The sequence below is a fragment of the Ostrinia nubilalis genome, chromosome W (assembly GCF_963855985.1).
Source record: "Ostrinia nubilalis chromosome W, ilOstNubi1.1, whole genome shotgun sequence".
Taxonomy (NCBI): Eukaryota; Metazoa; Arthropoda; class Insecta; order Lepidoptera; family Crambidae; genus Ostrinia; species Ostrinia nubilalis.
The window spans coordinates 1,188,569-1,207,569 of NC_087118.1; the positions used below are offsets into that span (position 1 = coordinate 1,188,569).

A 19,001-nucleotide genomic window follows, 5' to 3' on the forward strand; every position below is an offset into this window, starting at 1 on the left:
ACGCCGCACAATATTTCTTTCTCTTTATGTCCATTTTTAAATAATACTTCGATCATAGAATTATAATCATACTACAACGCACGCCAGCGTCCTGACGAGCGCGCGCGTGACACTCGACTGATATAATACCCGCCGGCGGGGCGCTTCGCTGTAGGTAATTATCGGATGTACCGCGCGGAGTGAGCCAGGCCTGGTACTGTGTGAGATATTGTTTTACTTTTTTTTTTGACGGTTCATAGCTTGTCTCTGACAATTCACAACTTGCCTCGCTTTTTTTTTTTTACTGATACAATACTTCAATTTTTTTTTTTGACGGGAAATCATTATAATATCATGAAAGTTTAAAATATTATCTTGTCTCGGGTCATGTCAGTTCGTTGGAGTAGGTACTTTGTAATAAATTATGATATTTTTTTGTCTACTAACCTTAAATAGATATGTCGCAGACGGTCATGAGTACGGACACTAAAGTGAAACGCAAGTGCGCCACCTAGCGGCGAATCGGCGCAACACCGCTTTGGCGCGCTTTGACAGAGTCGTAACGGTCACGGCGGGACGGATCGAACTCACTTTCGCTCCGGACGCCGACAAGAGAAGACATCGTCACGGAACTGTCCCACGTTTCACCTAGTGCCTATTTTATCGCTCGACGAAGTCTAGATTGTAGTACTAAGAACTAAGTGCTGATGTTGAACTCTGTTTGACGATTATTAAAAGTGTTCGAACACAAGTCTCATTCTCATTGCACGATACCCTATTTCGCCCACAATATCTGAGGTTCGAATCCCTGACGAGCCGACATCAGAATTGGGATCGAATCGTGCAATTGAGATCACTTTCAACGATATTGGAACCAACACGCTAAGGAAGACGCCAACATTTGCGACGTGCTATTTTGGACCAACAAAATAAGAACATACCTACCTATACCTACTACCGGCAAGCTCCTTTGGCATCCAGGAATCGCTCGCTCGCTGGTCGTTCACTGGGCCTCGACCAATGTCGTCTCACCCGGTGGGCTAGTACCGCGCTGAGGGCGGAACAGTGGTGTCAAAGTCGAGCTGAGGGTATGCCCGGAATATAACTGGCCAGAAGAATGAAGAATCAGCATAGATGACCCGGGGCGATGGTCAAGCTCGCAGCGTTGGACCGGCGCAGGACGGCGGTCAAGCTCACAGCATTGGACTGGCGCGGGGTGGTGGTCAAGCTCACAGCAATGGACGGCGGCGGCGGTCAAGTGGAGAACATTGGACCGGCGCGGCGCGGAACGAGGTTGCCCGCGAGTACTTTGGATCACAAGGGTGAGCGATATTGTTTTTCATTTGATTCTTTTGCTGAGTACTTGTTGTTGTTGGTTAAAGATTGTCGCCAAGATTGAGTGGCAGACGTTTCAATAATGTTACTGTAATGACCGGTATAGGTCAAATACAAGTAGTCAGCACAGAATACATTTTATGTTGTGTAATGATTAACGATCGAATTGGAGGAATGCCCATCAGTCTAGTGCCGATTGATTAGTAATAACGATGATTTGAGTAATGATATTAGTGATGTAAAGGCCACTGAGTGATAGTCACAGGGATGACTACCACTATGTTCGTAATCACAGGGATGATTGCGATGTGTGATGTAATCACAGGGATGATTACATAATTTTGACTTGATGACGGACCATAGACTTTCGACTTATGACGATATCGTGATCACAGGGATGATTGCGATTAGTAATGTAGTCACAGGGATTATTACATTATTTTGAAACCCATAGTCACAGGGATGACTTGGGGTGTAGTGTGCAGTTACAGGGATAATTGCAATAGTAGTCACAGGGATGATTACTTTATTTTGAAACCTATAGTCACAGGGATGACTTGGGGTGTATTGTGCAGTTACAGGGATAATTGCAATAGTAGTCACAGGGATGATTACTAGTGAAAGTGATTGTTACAGGGATAACATTCACTCATTTGGGAGTCACAGGGATGGCTTTCAAAATTGTGGCACTTACATACCTACTATTCATGATGCTTTCTTTAAATTTGACTAAAAGGCACTTGTACTTTTTGGCTTTTCTCTAGTACCTATTTTCGTTAAAGTACGTTTTATAGGACAAAGTAGTGATGTTCATGTCAAAAAAATATCGATATTATTTTCGATATAATATATCGTAATGTTGGGAGGGTAGTTGGGGAAGCCGTTGCGTCAATACGCTTTTTAACGTTCAGTGTGTATAATCGAATATAAATAGTGCTAAAAGTCTCATTTTTACTATATAAACTAGTCAAAAAGTTTCCTCTATCGGTGATCGTAGTACTGTGTTGTTTGTGGCGCTTTTTGTGAACTAGCAAGTGAGAAAACTCAAGTTTAAGTGGAAGGCATTAAGGTACTCTAATACTTCAAATAAACGCTCACAAATACAACACAAAGACTGGGATTTGAAGCTACACTAAGTTAAACACACATCACTACAATCGTTTATTCGTTTTTGTTTACATTCACATAAAAACATGTCACCTAAAAACAAAACTTGTGGCGGATGTTTCCGCAAGATTGAGGACAGGCGGAGGTGTTTGTCGTGCCATACATGCAAAAAACACTACGATTTGGTGTGCGCCGGTGTTACTGAGCAGCGCTTCCATGGCACGCTGGTCGGGGAGCATAGGGACCGGTGGCGGTGCGTCGCCTGCGTCAGCGCGCAGCCCAAGCGCGACAATACGAACACGCCGGTCCGGGCCGCTGTCGACGACGGCGTCACGCTGCGGCGGGGCGCCTCCTCCGTGAGCCCCGTCGGCCTGGACGTCTCCATGCTCGAGGGGCCGGCGTTGGACGACACCGCGCACAACGCGACTGTAGAGCTGCCTGACTTTCACCCCTTCGTCCTTGAGATGAGGCAATTCAGGGAGGAGGTACGGGCCATGCACACCCGGATCGACGCCGTGTACGGCGAGATACGGGAGCTGACGGGCCGGGTGATCCGCTGCGAGGAGAAGGTCGGAGCCGTCGAGCAGCGCCTGCACGTGATCAACCTCGCCGTGCAGAGCGGCGCCTCGGCCGGCGCGGCGCGGATGGACGCGCTCGAGCAGCGGCTGGGGGCCGGGGCGGCGCGGATGGACGCGTTCGAGCAGCGGCTGGGGGCCGGGGCGGCGCCTGGGCCGGAGGCGAGCGCGCAGCTGGAGCGCACCGTGGCCGAGCTCAGGCTCGAGCTCAACGAGCGGGACCAGGAGGCCCTGCTCGCGGACCTGGAGATCGGCCACCTCCCGGAGGTGAAGGGGGAGAGCGTCGGGCACAGCGTCGCGGTGCTGGCCGGCCGGCTGGGCGTGGCGCTGGACGAGCGGGACGTGGTGTTCGCGGAGCGCGTGGGCGCGCCGCCGGCCGAGGCGGGCGGGCGCGCGCGGCGCGTGGTGGTGCGGCTGGCGCGGCGCCGCCTGCGCGACGAGCTGCTGCAGGCCGCGCGCGTGCGCCGGGGCCTGGCCGGCGAGGGCGGCGCGCGCGTCTTCATCAACGAGAGGCTGACTCGTCCCAACCGCCAGCTCTACCACCGCGTGCGCGAGGAGTGCCGCAGGCTTCAGTGGCGGTACTCGTGGACGAAGAATGGCAGAATATTTGCCCGAAGAGGTGATGGTGCGCAGGCATATCAGCTCCGATCGATGGGGGACCTCGAGAGAGTCTTCGGCCTCCCGCCAAGTTGACTGTCATCCTGTAATGTCACATTAGTTTTTAATTTTCTGAATTTTCTGTTATATTATGCTGTACTAATATTTTCTACATACTCATTAAAATGTAAAACGGTTTTAAATATAAGATTCTTGCACTTTAGATCATTCTTTGTATTTGTGTCTTTGATTGAGATGACTGAAGCTGTCATAGTGGACCAGATCAATTATACTTTCAAACAACCACACCTGCTTGCTTTCTTTTACTATTGTAAGAATACTCTATAAGTCAATGTCCAGTCAATTAGTTACATTCCGTAGATTCTAAGACATTTTAGTTTGCAAGACTGTCAATAGATGGCGTTGTGCTGACTTACATCGCGGTGTCGAAGTTTTAGGCGACCCATATATAAAGGTTTTGAACCACCGTTCACATTAACCATCCTACTTGTTACTAACCGATTGTGGTGACGTAATAAACCCGTCGTGTACTGAGTTTGGCTTTTATTTCTAAGCTAGTACACCCTCGATTCGACTTTGACCCAAGGGGGTTAAACATGGTCCTTCGAGCCGGATAGGTATTGCTCAGACCTATCCCGGAAGTCGTCCAGATAAGGGCGCAGTTTTTGGAGGATTAGGAGTGGTGGTGGTTCCTGTGGTTCCTGGTTGAGGAAGCAGAACAGCCTCCGAGGGTTGGAGCTGCTGCAGCAGGAGTTCGAGCTTGGTGGTGAATCCGGCTTTGGACTTCGAGACGGTGCTGATGAGAAGGTGCCGTCAGGATTGGGATCGGGAATCAATTGGAGGAGTAGGACAAGGACGACGTAAGGCTGACGTCACACGTGTGAGTGAAAAGGACAAAAAACTGTGAGTGCTCTTTATTTTATCAGTGCAGTGCGATAGAAATTTGAACTTTATTTACAAGGAAGAATTAACTTTAACATTTAGTGATCAGTGCAAGTAATGTTTGTATGAAAATTGGAACTTAGAATATTTGCGAGTAAATTTTATGGACTTAGAATATTTCGTTAGTAAACTTTAAGGACTTTGTTAGTTTTTAAGAGAAATTGGTTCAGACGGGGAATCCATGCCCGATTTTGTATAGAGTTGTTTTGTTTCGAAACACTTAGAATTTTCACGGTAAATTTTGCATGAACTTAGTCTAAGATTTGGTTTTAAAACTATTTACATTTATACACATTATATTTTTTTTACAATCTTTATTACAATTTTATCATCAATTAAAAATTAAAATAATCAAATTAACAAAATGGAGTCTGATCTAATTTTACAAATGGACAATCATGAACGAATTAATAAAGCTTTAGCAAATTTTAAGAAATCGCCGAAAGTGCGAATTACCGAAAATTATTGTCAAACTCGATTAGAGTCTTTGGAAACATTATGGTCTAATTTTACTGATATGCACAAAACATTTATAAAATCATATGGTGCTGAGTTAAAAAATACAGATTACTATGAAAACGATGTGTACGATTTAACAGAAGAAACTTATATTGAGTACAAAACACTGCTTAAGACTTACTTGAGTAAATTTAATAAAGAGAGAGAACAATGGGCTGATGCAAGTGAAAAATCTCCTCAAGGAACGTCTAAAGCAGACTCCTTTAAATTACCCAAAATTGTAATACCTACGTTTTCAGGAAAGTATTCTGAGTGGATCACATTTAGGGACTTATTTAAATCATTGATCCATAATAATGCTAAGTTAGATAATGTACAAAAAATGCATTATCTCAAGAGTTCATTATCAGGTGAAGCTGAGCAATTGCTTAGACAAATACCTATTTCGGAAGCAAATTACGAGAGATGTTGGACTCAGTTAGAATCTCGTTATGATAATAAACGTTACCTTTCACATTTTATATTAAAAAGATTACTTAGTCAGAGAAATATAACAACCGAATCTGCTAGTGGCTTAAAAGAATTGATTGATACGACTAACGATTGTTTGAGTGGTTTAGCCAATCTGGGGATAAATACTTCTAATTGGGACATTATTGTGATACATATATTGTGTTTAAAATTGGACAGTGAGTCACGTAAGCAGTGGGAATTTAATATAACTGATAGTACGTCATCTGAAGAACTTCCAACTTTTGAACAATTTAAAGAATTCTTAACCAATAGATATAGAGCACTTGAATTTTTGGATCCAAAGGTAATTTCAAATAAATCTTTCAATAATAATCCTAACAATAATTCGAATCATAATCATAATTTTGTAAAGTTTAAAGCTCTTCATGTGACTAAATCGCAATGTGAATTTTGTTCTGAGACTCACAAACTGAGTATGTGTCGTAAGTTTGCGAGTCAGGATGTCAGCCAACGTCGTAATTTCGTTCAGACCAGTGGGTTGTGTTACAACTGTTTGGGAGCCAACCATGGGGCGAAAGCTTGTCAGAATAAGCTGAAGTGTAAGCTTTGCCACCGTCGCCATCACTCTCTTCTACATCCTACGGGTACAGAAAATTACAGTCCACACACGAATGGTGTTAATGTTGAATCGGACGGGAAGGATAGTTCAAGGGGATTTGGGCCTAAAGGTGAGGCAGGTAATGCTGGTAAATCATCAGCTTTTGTAGCATGCAATTTCTCGACAGGAAATGTGAATCAGGTGTTGCTAGCTACGGCGCTAGTCAATGCCGAGTCGAGGAATGGCAGTAATCAGGTTTTAAGAGCCTTACTAGATCAAGGTTCTGAGGGAAATTTTGTGACTGAATCAACCGTGATTGATCTGAAGTTGAAAAAGTCGCCTATACATGGCACAATTTCAGGTCTGGGTGGAGACAAGGGCTTAGTCTCCAAGGCTATGGTTAGTTTTAAAATAAAGTCGAGATCAGATCCGGACAAACACTTCACTATACAGGCATACGTATTGAAATCAATAACTTCGTTTCTTCCAAATAGACAAGTAGGTCAGCTAGATTTTGCAGGACTCGAAGAAATTGAATTAGCGGACCCTGATTATAACCGTCCTAACAAAATCGATTTGCTATTAGGAGCGGAAGTGTATAGTCAAGTGATACAGGAAGGCATTCGTAAAACCCCTAATAATACACTTGTTGCTCAGGCTACTAGTTTAGGCTGGATTTTATCTGGGATTGTAAGCTCTCCAGTCAACCAAGCTAGAAGTGTAGTGGCATTACATTGTCAATTACATGAAGGGGATGAATTATTGAAAAAATTCTGGGAAATCGAGTCAGGAATGGACTTAACAAAGGAACAGACTTACACGGAAGATGAAAGAAAATGTGAAGAGATTTTTACAAAAACTACAACAAGGGATGAAGAGGGAAGGTACGTGGTTAGGTTACCTTTTAAAACAGAAGATCCTGATTGTAAGAGAGGAAAAACAAGAGATATAGCAGAGAAAAGACTTCAAAGTTTAGAAAGGCGATTCGAAAAAAGTGAGAAGTTTCATAAGAGTTATAAGGAAGTAATTGAAGAGTACATAGAGCTGGGACATATAACTGAAGTTCAGAAACCCGATGTAAACCGTAATGAATCAGTTTACCTACCCCACCACGCGGTAATAAGAGAGGACAAAGACACCACTAAAGTGAGAGTAGTGTTTAATGCTTCTCAGATTGGAAAAAATGGAGTCTCCCTTAATGACAATCTTTTGGTCGGTCCAACTATACAGCCAGATCTGAGATATCTCATCATACAATGGAGACTGTCACGAATTTGTTTGACGTCTGACATTGTGAAGATGTACCGGCAAATAAAGGTCCATGAAGAGGATGCGGATTTCCAGAGACTGTTGTGGAGAGATGAGAGTGGAGACATTAAGGATTACAAGCATCTCCGAGTTACCTTTGGTACAGCGTCGGCTCCATTCTTGGCAGTGAGAACTCTCCAACAAGTCGCTATAGATGAGGGCACTGAGTATCCTATCGCTGCTGAATTAGTGCCTCAAAAGTTTTATATGGATGATCTCATGTGTGGATGCGAGGATGTAAATGAAGGTATGGAAATCTATGGTCAAATGAAAGGTTTACTTAGGAAAGGAGGATTTCAATTACAAAAATGGGCAAGTAACGATGAACAACTTATGAAATTAATAGAAAAAGAGGAAAAGAAAGAAGAGAAAAATAATGGAAATCAGGAATCTAAGGAAGGAATAAATATAAAAATGGACGAAATAATGAAAATTCTCGGACTAACCTGGAAGAGACGTGCTGATAATTTTCGTTACAAGGTTAATATTCCAGATCTACAGCTACCTATCACAAAAAGGAAAATCATTGCCGACATATCTCGCTTATTTGATCCATTAGGCTGGATTACGCCATGCATAATATTAGCGAAAGCAATGATACAGAAGTTGTGGATTACAGGTATTGGGTGGGACGAAGAAGTACCTAAGGAATTAATCAAGGAATGGTGTGCTTATCGAAATGAATTAATGAGTATAACGGATGTGAAAATCCCTAGATGGGTTGAAACCAGAGCTAATGATGTGAAGCGTGAATTACACGGTTTTTGCGATGCCTCTAAAATTGCATACGCTGCGGTGGTGTATCTTCGCATCATAGATTCTGACGGTAAAGTGCATGTAACCTTGATTGCTGCAAAATCTAAGGTAGCTCCAATCAAGCAAGTTTCTATTCCACGATTGGAACTCTGTGGTGCTGTGGAACTTACGAGACTGCTGATAGATGTTGGTAGAGTATTGAAAATAGAGAGCTCGAACGTACATGCGTGGACCGATTCGACCATAGTCTTGGCTTGGCTAAACAGTTTACCTAGTCGATGGAAAGTATTTGTGGCGAATCGTGTATCAGAAATACTAACCTCTATGAATCCCTATCAATGGTCTCATGTGAAAACTAGCGAAAATCCCGCAGATTGTGCCTCGAGAGGAGTATCTCCTGCCAATCTTATAAACCAATCCATGTGGTTCAGCGGTCCTAGTTTTCTTAGATCTAAAAAAGTTGAATATAAAAAGCCTACAGAGATAGAAACAGAAATGGAAGCAGTAAAGGTACACACATTAAAAAAGGAAGAAAACATTTTTGATATTTGGGAAAAATTTTCATCACTAACAAAATTGATTAGAGTTCTAACTTATTGCAGAAGATTTTTAAATTTAAAACAATCAAAGTCTAATCAACAATATAAAGGATATTTAAAATCAGAAGAATTAAGAGAAACACTAAAAATATGCATAAAAAAGGATCAAGAAATTCATTTTGAAAAAGAAATAGAAGCAATTAATAAGAAAGTTAATATTCAGAAAAATAGTAGATTAAAAAGTTTGAATCCGATATTAGACGAGAACAATATATTAAGAGTGGGAGGAAGGTTGGAAGAAGCTGATTTAAGGGAAAATAAAAAGCATCCAATAATAATGGCAAAACATTCTTCTCTGACCAAGTTGATTATTGTCGATGCACACAATCAGACTCTGCACGGTGGACCACAGCTGACACTTAACTATATAAGAAATAAATATTTCATTATAGGGGCGAAGCAGTTGATAAAAGCTCACGTCAGAAAGTGCGTTGAATGTGTGAAAAACAGCGGACGCACATACCAACAGCTTATGGGCCAACTTCCTTCAGTTCGAGCAAAACCGGCTCGTCCATTCCAACACAGTGGAGTGGATTTTGCAGGGCCCATCCAAATGCGTACTGCTCGGGGTCGTGGTCACAAATCGTACAAAGGATATATATGCCTTTTTGTATGTATGTCCACGAAAGCCGTTCACGTAGAAGCTGTTAGTGATCTCACAGCTCAGGGCTTTCTCCAAGCATTTAAAAGGTTTGTGGCAAGAAGAGGTCGTTGTGAGCATATCTGGAGCGACAACGGTACCAACTTTGTAGGGGCCGCCACAGAAATAAGAAAACTCTTTGCGGATGAAAAGGATGGCATCTTGGCAGAAATAGCCGAAAATTTAGCCAATAATTGTACGACCTGGCACTTCATTCCGCCACATGCACCTAATTTCGGGGGATTGTGGGAGGCGGGAGTTAAGTCCGTCAAACACCACTTAAAACGTGTGATTGGAACGTCCACTTTAACCTTCGAAGAGATGGCGACGGTACTGGCACAAGTAGAGGCATGTTTAAACTCTAGACCTCTGTCAAGACTGAATGAGGATGCAGAAAATTTAGACGTCTTAACTCCGGGTCATTTTCTAGTTGGAGAGGCTTTAGTCACGGCACCTGACTATAATTATGAGACCTCAAATGTAACCTCACTCAGAAGGTGGCAATACACACAAAGAATGAGTCAGGAATTTTGGCGAAAGTGGTCTCAAGATTACTTAAACCAATACTTTCACAGGTACAGATGGTCAACTCAAGCGCCTCAACCAAAAATAGGAGATATTGTGTTGATCAAAGAGGACGGTCTTCCCCCATGTCGTTGGCTGTATGCTAAAATTATCGAAGAGCACCCCGGTCGTGACGGAATTACGAGAGTGGTTACATTAAAATGCAAAAATTCTATAATCAAACGATCTGTTAACAAATTGTGTATTTTGCCGGTAACTGAGTGAAATCGTTTATCTTAAATTTTTGTAGGTACATACTAGTAAAAATCATGCATGAATGAACTTGTTACTTTAATTTTATTTTACATTTTTATCAAATTATACAAAGTAATTATTATTTACTTTTACCTGTATTTTTCTGTTTTAAAAGAGTTTGGGTTTATGTGGTTTTATGATGTTTTTGTTTACACAATTTTAAATTGTATTATATTTTTAAATCTTAATTTCGAAGAGTTAATGTGAACAGTCATGGTGGATACGGCGATAAGTTGTTAATTGTAATATGTGTTAATAGGGTATTTTCAAGTGTTATTTGACTGGTTTTGCGATAATATGTATAATGTGTCCTACTTTTACCATTGTGGTCATAGTGGGCGGTTCCGTATTTAGGACAAAATGTCAATTTGTCCTTAGTGGGCGGTAAATGTAAGAATACTCTATAAGTCAATGTCCAGTCAATTAGTTACATTCCGTAGATTCTAAGACATTTTAGTTTGCAAGACTGTCAATAGATGGCGTTGTGCTGACTTACATCGCGGTGTCGAAGTTTTAGGCGACCCATATATAAAGGTTTTGAACCACCGTTCACATTAACCATCCTACTTGTTACTAACCGATTGTGGTGACGTAATAAACCCGTCGTGTACTGAGTTTGGCTTTTATTTCTAAGCTAGTACACCCTCGATTCGACTTTGACCCAAGGGGGTTAAACAACTATACATCACAGGCCTTGGGTTAGTTAATTTATCGGTAGGATTCTTCAACGCAGGTTCACTATGCACAAGACATGAGGAATTTATAGTTGCTGTGGGAGAATTAGCTCCTGATATACTGGCCATAAATGAAACATGGCTACGAGAGGGGGAAAGTGACAGGGCTCCTAAGTTACCAGGATATCGACTCAGACACACACCGAGGCCCACACATGTCAGGGGTGGACGTGGTGGAGGGGTTGGTTTCTACATACGCAAGGGATTAAATGTAAAACTGTGTCAGTATCCCAATATCAACTCTTCAGTCGAGCAGATGTGGATGACTGTCAAACTGAACAACCAACACATAGTCATTGGCACCGCATATCGACCACCATGGCAGGATGTCGATATTTTCTTTGACAGTATCACAGAAGCTCTGACTTCCTTTGTAAGGGCCGATGGCATCATACTTGTGGGTGATTTCAATATAAACCTTCATGACACACACTGTGTGAAATATTGTGTTTACACAAATTTCACACAGTCTTTAAACCTGACCCAACTTATCACCGAGCCACCCCTTTTCACGGAACACAGCGCCACCCTGATAGATGTCATTTGCACAGATTTAAAAGCAAATAAGGTGTTAGTGAGGCACTCACCTGATTTGGGAGGACATGAAATGCTTCTGATGGAGTCCAAAATTAAGAAGGAGAGGCCTAAACCTCGCTGGGTGTCATACAGGCCTCTTAAAAGTATACTCCCGGACTTGTTGAGTGCCGACCTTCAGGCGATTGGCTGGAACAATATTAAACAGATCAATGATATTGACGCAATGGTTGAGGCGTTTACTTGTTGTGTGGTGAGTCTGTTTGACTTGCATGCCCCAATCAAAACTAAAAAGTTTAAAAATCCCCCTCATCCATGGATCACTGACACAATAAAGAAGATGATCAGTATAAGAAACAGTTATCACTGTCAATATAAAAAGCACAGAACGGCAAAGTTGAAGGACAGTTATAAGGAGATGAAACATCTGGTTCTGGAGGCAATCGAGAGGGAGAAATCTGCTTACTTTAACAAGCATTTCAATGGGTGCATCAAAGACTCCAAGACACTATGGAAAAATGTGAACAACACCATAGCTACAAACAGTAAGGAAGGCACAATAGACTTACCATCTACGTTTGATGCGGACCATATTAATGATTTTTTCCTCGATGTGCCAGGGGTAGATAGAGTATCCATATCAGAGCTTACTTTCTTTGAATACCATAGGCATAAAAATTCGTCCTCCTTCTGCTTGCATACTGTCGAACCGAATGCAGTACTTAAGATCATTCAAGGTCTGAAATCCAATGCTCAGGGTAATGATGGTTTATCATTGGAGATGCTCATGCTCACTCTGCCTCATTCACTAGACGCTATCACAGCTATAATCAACCGCTCCATTACTGAGAGCAGGTTCCCTGAAGAATGGAAGGAGGCAGTCATAAAACCACTTCCGAAAAATAGCCAGCCCACTACTTTGCAAGATCTCCGCCCAATCAGCATCCTTCCCTGTCTCTCCAAAGTACTAGAAAGGATTGTGTGTGATCAATTGACTGTTTATCTAGAGGGGCATGGTATGCTTCCACAATTTCAATCGGGTTTTAGGAAGGGATATGGCACGGCAACGGCTCTGGCAGATATTGTTGATAATGCTTTGGCCGCACAAGACCAAGGGATGGTTACCTGCTGCTGCTGCTAGACTTCTCGAGAGCGTTCGATTCCATCAATTTATCTTTGCTTTTGTCCAAGATGAGTTACTATGGTCTCGATCCAAGTGCGGTCAGATGGTTCGGTAGCTACCTGTCTGGGAGGCGGCAGTGTGTGGAGCTCATACAGTCGGATGGCCGTGGGTCACGTTCCGCCTCACAGGTGGTGACTCGTGGCGTGCCCCAGGGCTCTATATTGGGACCCTTGCTTTACATACTGTACAGTGCCGACATAACAACACATACTAGGGCACTATTTAAGTTGTGAGCCTCGACAACATAACGTGTTGTTAGACGATATCTGATACTTTTAATGAAAAGTTTGACATTTTTGACTACAACCTTATTCAAAACTTTTTATCATTTGAGCACGTTTTGTATTATTAACATTGAATTGAAAATTATCTTGACTACAAAAACATGGAATTGACTTGCAGAAATTTTCGCGCGAAGATTTATTATGACTTTCGACGTGGTTAATCAATACAAAACTGAAGCGGTCAGCTAAATTTCACTTTTGGTGATAAAGATCTATCCTTTACGATTGTAAAACGCTAGTTTAAGAAGTATACTATTGTATGTCATTGGCTCACCAGTGAACTTTGCGAAAGTCGTCCAAAATGACTAATAGTGGCGGAAAACATTGATGTTGTCAGAAAAATGGAAGAGAAACCTCGTCATGTGATATATCGTAGGATTGAGATAATCCTAGGCATTAATTCCACTAGCAGTAATAAAATATTGTATTACCATATTATGGTTAATACGTTTTTTTCTCGCTGGATGTCACAAAATTTTTCAAACGCTCAATAGGACGCTTGTGTCGTTTAGTCCTTGGAAATGTTTGATAAATACGTTTAAAAGGCCTTAAAAGCCGTTTTTAAAATTGTGACAGTTGACGAATTAAGGATCTATGCATAATGATCCTGAAAATAAACAGCTATCAACTATGGAGGTGTTTTAAGATGAACCAATTCCATCAAAAGTCCCATGCGCTCGGAACACTTTGAAACTTACGGTCGCCTATTTTTCCGAAATATCCGATTATATGACAGAAACGTCACTAGAGAAATTTAGAATGGTTAATTCTTAATAGTAAACAGCCACTTTTTTTCCAAAACTCTTCAGTTTAATAAGGGAAACTGACCAGCATAGTCGAATCGCCATTCGTGACGAAAATGTGAGCTTTTACACGTCTCGTCAAACAACTGACTATTTCAACACTCAAAATATGAAATAAACAGGTCCAACGCTACAAAATTCTTACTTGGAATCTAAACACTTTTTTTGGTACCCATATATTAAAATTAAACGCGTGAACAGCGATTTATGTAGCCAGAAGCATCTGTCGGTGCGGTCAAAAACCATGCTTTGGAGGTGCCTCAAGCTGAGTGGAAAAAATGCTATGAAAAGTGTTTCGGACACATTAAAAAGTACATAAATCATGAAAGACAATGCCAATAAACGCAATCAATACCATTTTAATAATAAACTACTTTGTTTTCATAGTTAGGCTCACAACTTAAATAGTGTCCCACGTATAACACATTGTCGTCACCACTTATACGCCGATGATCTTCAGATGTATATTTCTTTTGCTCCAGATAAGTACAGAGAGGCCGTGGATTGCATAAATAGGGATCTTGAATGCATCTCTGGATGGTGTGTGTCAAATTGTCTTGTCCTTAACCCTGCAAAATCCAAGGTCATGCTTATTGGCACACCAAAACAAACATCAAAGTACAACAGTATTCCACTGAATATCTTGGTGAATGGTGATCTTGTCAAAAGAGTGAACAATGTCAGAAACCTAGGCCTTGTTATGGACAGCCACCTTAAGTTTGAGAGCCATATAGCTGAATGTGCAAGGGGATGCTTCTATCGACTCCGACTGCTTTATGGAATGAGACCTTATTTATGTGAACAGCTTCGCATTTCGCTCTGTGAGGCTCTGGTACTTTCTAAGCTTAATTACTGCGACACTGTCTATGGACCATGCCTTCTAGCTAGGACTGCAAAGCTCATTCAGCGAGTGCAGAATACTTGTGCACGCTTCTGCTTCCACATTCCACCTAGGACGCATGTTACTCCTTTTCTGAACAGTGCCAATCGTATACGGATGGAGGCACGCAGGCGGTTGCACCTAGCGACTATGTTGTTTGGTGTGATTCACGCGAACAGGCCGAGTTATTTGTACCAGAAGCTAGCGTGGGCCCATGAGCGGGGGAGGACGCAAAAGAGAGCATGTACTCACGTCTTTCTGACTCCAAGACACCGCACTGTTGCCTTCAGGGGCTCCTTTAGGTTTGCGGCCTCGCGGTGCTGGAACGATTTACCACCGCCATTGCGCGCCCTAAAAACGAAACTCACGTTTAAGACACAACTCAAGACTTATCTTTTGTCATTGCAAAAAACTAAATATTAGTGTAAATGTATCTCACCATTGGGTTATACGCGACGCGTGTCATTGGCGATGACGCTACGTTCCGGCGCCGCGTGGGCCCCTTGAGGTGCGGAGGGACAAAGGTCTATTCTGCACCTGTCTTAGCCCCCATGAACAGATTGCAACACTTCTGTACCCCCAGTGAAAAGGGAGTTAAGTCGAAAATGGTGATTTTTGGGAAATCGCATTTGAAGTTAAAAAAAATCCTGCTTCATCGCTATTAGAGATAACTTGGTGAAATATTTTTTAGGTGAAAGGTAATGTTAGATATAATTAGGCAGTGTGCCAGTTTGGGAAATATAGCATGTGGTTTTTTCGTAATTAAATAAAAACACAGTTATATCACCATGCACGACCACTTTACATTCGTGTAAAGTGATGTAATGGGACACAAATCATTTTACACCACACTGAATTGACCACACGCTAACAAGTGTAAAGTGATACATTTTCCGCCATTTCTGTTGATAATTTTTTGTTTCTTCAATTTTAGAAAAAGTTGTAAAACAAACATAAGTAATTACACTATGAGGAATCATTATTTCAGGTTATTTAGGGTAAATCGTCCAAAAATTTTTACTTATATCAATATACACCAATTTTGTGGTGAGAAAAAAAATGTGTAAACTGATCTAACTAACATAACAGCGATCTAAGTATCCAAATAACTATGTGTAAAGTGATATAAGTGGCGATTGTAAAGGAATAAGGCTAGAATTTGAGACTGAATTCTAATTATTTACTCCTTAAATGTTTATTCTGATCTGAAACTACTATTTTATTAATTATTACATCATATACCATGAATTATATCGGCCTAAATCACATACATTATCTCCTATTTTAAAGTAAGTATAGCTGAAGCAATTGTGTAATAAAGACCAGAAACAACAATGGTTTCACATCAACTAATTAGACAGAAGACAGAGAAAAGTTTGTTTTCTACAATTACCCTATTAGGAATCAAACTCTGGACCAGAGATGATGATGTCAAGCTATATTGATTGCCTTTTGGCTCCAGAAGGATAATATAAAAGTAAAGTTATAAAATGCATTTGTTTTCAACAAAGAGGCTTTTAAAAAGCCTTTTAACACGTCCTAGTATTACTTGAACCCTACTTTTATTTTGGGACTTAAATGGGCCAGTGCTAAGAAGAAGCAGCGCAAGAAATTTAGCCACCCTTGTCAGCCTCTTCTTAAATCATAAATAACTTGAAAAAATCGAACTGCCTAAGGCGGGAATCTTCTTAAATCAATAGAGACATGAATTAACAAGACATGTTATACTTGCGAGCTAAGCAGATAAAGTCCAGCCACACATGCCATTTACATAATTATCTGGGGGCACGGCAGTGCCCCCGCCAAGTCGAGCGCGAAGCAAACACTGCCGTACCATCCTTTACTGGAACCATTTCGCCGCATTTTCAGACCCCTATTTGAGAACCTCTGGATAAGACCACAACGCAGAAATTTTCGTCATCTAGTAAGCTATAATCACATACTTAAAATCCAAAATTTCAAGTCTGTAGGTCATTTAGTTCCGAAGTTAAGCGAAAGCAAAGTTTCGCATTTACGACACTCACTCACTCACTGATGATCATCAAAATAGAACTAGTACTTCCCATAAACTCAGAGAGCTGAAATTTGGTACAGAGTTAGGGTTTAATGGCCACATAAAGGGAAAACTATAAAAACTAGGAAAATCGAAGATCTGGAGTAACACCACATTCATAATCAATACTACTCCGGCACCGTGGTGTTCGCCTGTATCGCTCACCGCTAGATGGCGCTAGCACTAGCAAGCGGTGTCCAGATTTTCCTTTCTAGAGAAAGTCGTCGATTAAGTTGAATGTTGTGTAATTTGCATTTCGTTGAATTCGTTTATTATATTGTAAGGTTCGCTAAGGTTATGTTATTAAAACAATTCTGGTTCGTTGTCCATTTTAAAGGTCGTTGAGTTTATTTGTGTTTAATATCGTAAAAAAATGACGATAAAACGACGACGTTAAATAATTTTGCCACGTTCTACAAAAAGAAGTGAAATCCCACCAAAAACATTCTGTAAAAAACTAGCCAAGTCTCGATGGAGCTGCTTGTTTATCTCTAAAAAGTAATGAAATCTAGACAAAGTCGTGCCAAGTCTATGGTTCCTTACTGCGATTTCTTTATTATTATAGTTAATGTTGTGTGACTTGGCCGTTGAACAATCTTTATTAAGATAATCATACATAAGTATTATTGAAATACCTACGCAGCTTTATTAAACCTACAATTGACTGGTTATTGTTGAATCAAAGTTTTCCAAGTGGCAATTTTCCATCGTCAATGGGTAGCGGTTCTAGCGACAGATTGGTGCAATGGTGTCATGGAGCACCTCGTTTTGTACCCTTCAACGGCCAAGTCACACAACATTAACTATAATAATAAAGAAATCGCAGTAAGGAACCATAGACTTGGCACGACTTTGTCTAGATTTCATTACTTTTTAGAGATAAACAAGCAGCTCCATCGAGACTTGGCTAGTTTTTTACAGAATGTTTTTGGTGGGATTTACTTTATACATAGTATCCATTATAAGGCCTTTCGTAGTTTTGCAGGGCAATCGAATATTGCACTTAGCCTTTTGATTAAACCATTGTGCGCTATTTGTAGTTTATATTCCTATTTCAACCACTACAGATCACCCAGGTAGCAGCAGCCTACCTAGGTCGCTACAGGCCTTCTGCAGCGACCCTGGCGATTGGAGAATTTGAGCCTGTTGATCTGCTACGCTTGTGCACTCCTTGTGCACGTGCTGCGGTTTTTCTTCTGCCTCCATGCATCTTTCTGCACAGTAGACTATCCATCCATATCCGGCTGTCTGTAACAGCTATATTGTGTAGGTGTTTGTTTAACATACCTGTTATTACACTTAGGACCTTGCGGATGTTGTCCCTGTTTATCCACAACTGCATCTTTTGTTTGCCTGCATCTTTCACAATCTTTCCATTCTGTGTGGTGTTATTTTTCTATTTTGGAGCGCAGCCAGGTCTTGATCTGTGCTTATGGTATCGGCATTATAATTGTTCCGGACCAAATACCGTCGTGTACGATTCCCTTCTGGCCAGTTCATCTGCTGCGTCGTTGCTCAAGGAGTTACTGTGCCCTTTGATCCACAGGAGTGCAGGATAACGCCATTTGCGTCTGCAATGACTTAGGAGCGCGTCATGGCGTTCCAATATAAGTATTATAATGTAGTATATTAAGTTGCTTTGTATTGCTTGCACTATCTGAGATTATTTTAATATTCAGACCTCGGATGTCTATGGTTGCAACCGCCTGTGCTGCTCTGATTGCATTCTGCTTGGAAAATTGTATTGTTTTTATCTAGTGATGTTGATATTCTTAGTATATTTAGGTAATTCGAGAAGACACCAGCTCCCGTACCTTTTTGGGTTTTGGAGCCGTCAGTGTATATCCTAACTTCATTGATTCCAGAGCAATCTTGCGTTTCCGCTGTAAGCTGGATATTATATCTCCAGTCGAAGATGTGAACACAGGGAATTCTGTCGATGGGTGCCTCGGTGAGAGGTATTACTTTTATTAGAGTTTTGTGCAGGATCGTGGAATGTCCTGTCTCCTTGTTTTGCTTCTATATGCCGTTCTTACTTTTAAGTCTTAGAGCGGCTGCTTGCACTTCCTCCTGAATGAAGAGGTCTAAAGATCTGAGATTCAGAAGGTACTCAAGTGATGTCGATGGAGTGGTTCTCATACAACTAGTGGCCGCTATGCTTACTAGGCGTTGCAGGCTTTGGAGTTTTGATCTTGCTGTGGATAGTTGTGTTCTGTGCGACCACACAAGTGATCCATAATAATATGTGTAAGAGGGCTATATTATTATAACCAACGTGTAGAGCCAAAGTGTTATTTTTGGGTTGAGACCTCATCTACTAC

At 41.4% G+C, this 19,001-nt stretch overlaps 1 long non-coding RNA gene across 2 annotated transcripts; it reads right to left on the bottom strand.

Moving 5' to 3' along the window:
- Positions 1-3,443: 3,443 nt before the first annotated feature.
- LOC135086296 (uncharacterized) lies at positions 3,444-15,191 on the bottom strand. 2 transcript variants are annotated; one of them, XR_010260390.1, is made up of 3 exons: positions 15,067-15,191; positions 14,880-14,978; positions 3,444-3,697 (listed from the first exon to the last, which is right to left on the bottom strand). It is a non-coding gene; the product is annotated as an uncharacterized LOC135086296 (long non-coding RNA). The 2 variants fall into 2 exon arrangements; XR_010260389.1 differs by lacking the exon at positions 3,444-3,697 and adding an exon at positions 11,556-11,666.
- Positions 15,192-19,001: the final 3,810 nt, after the last annotated feature.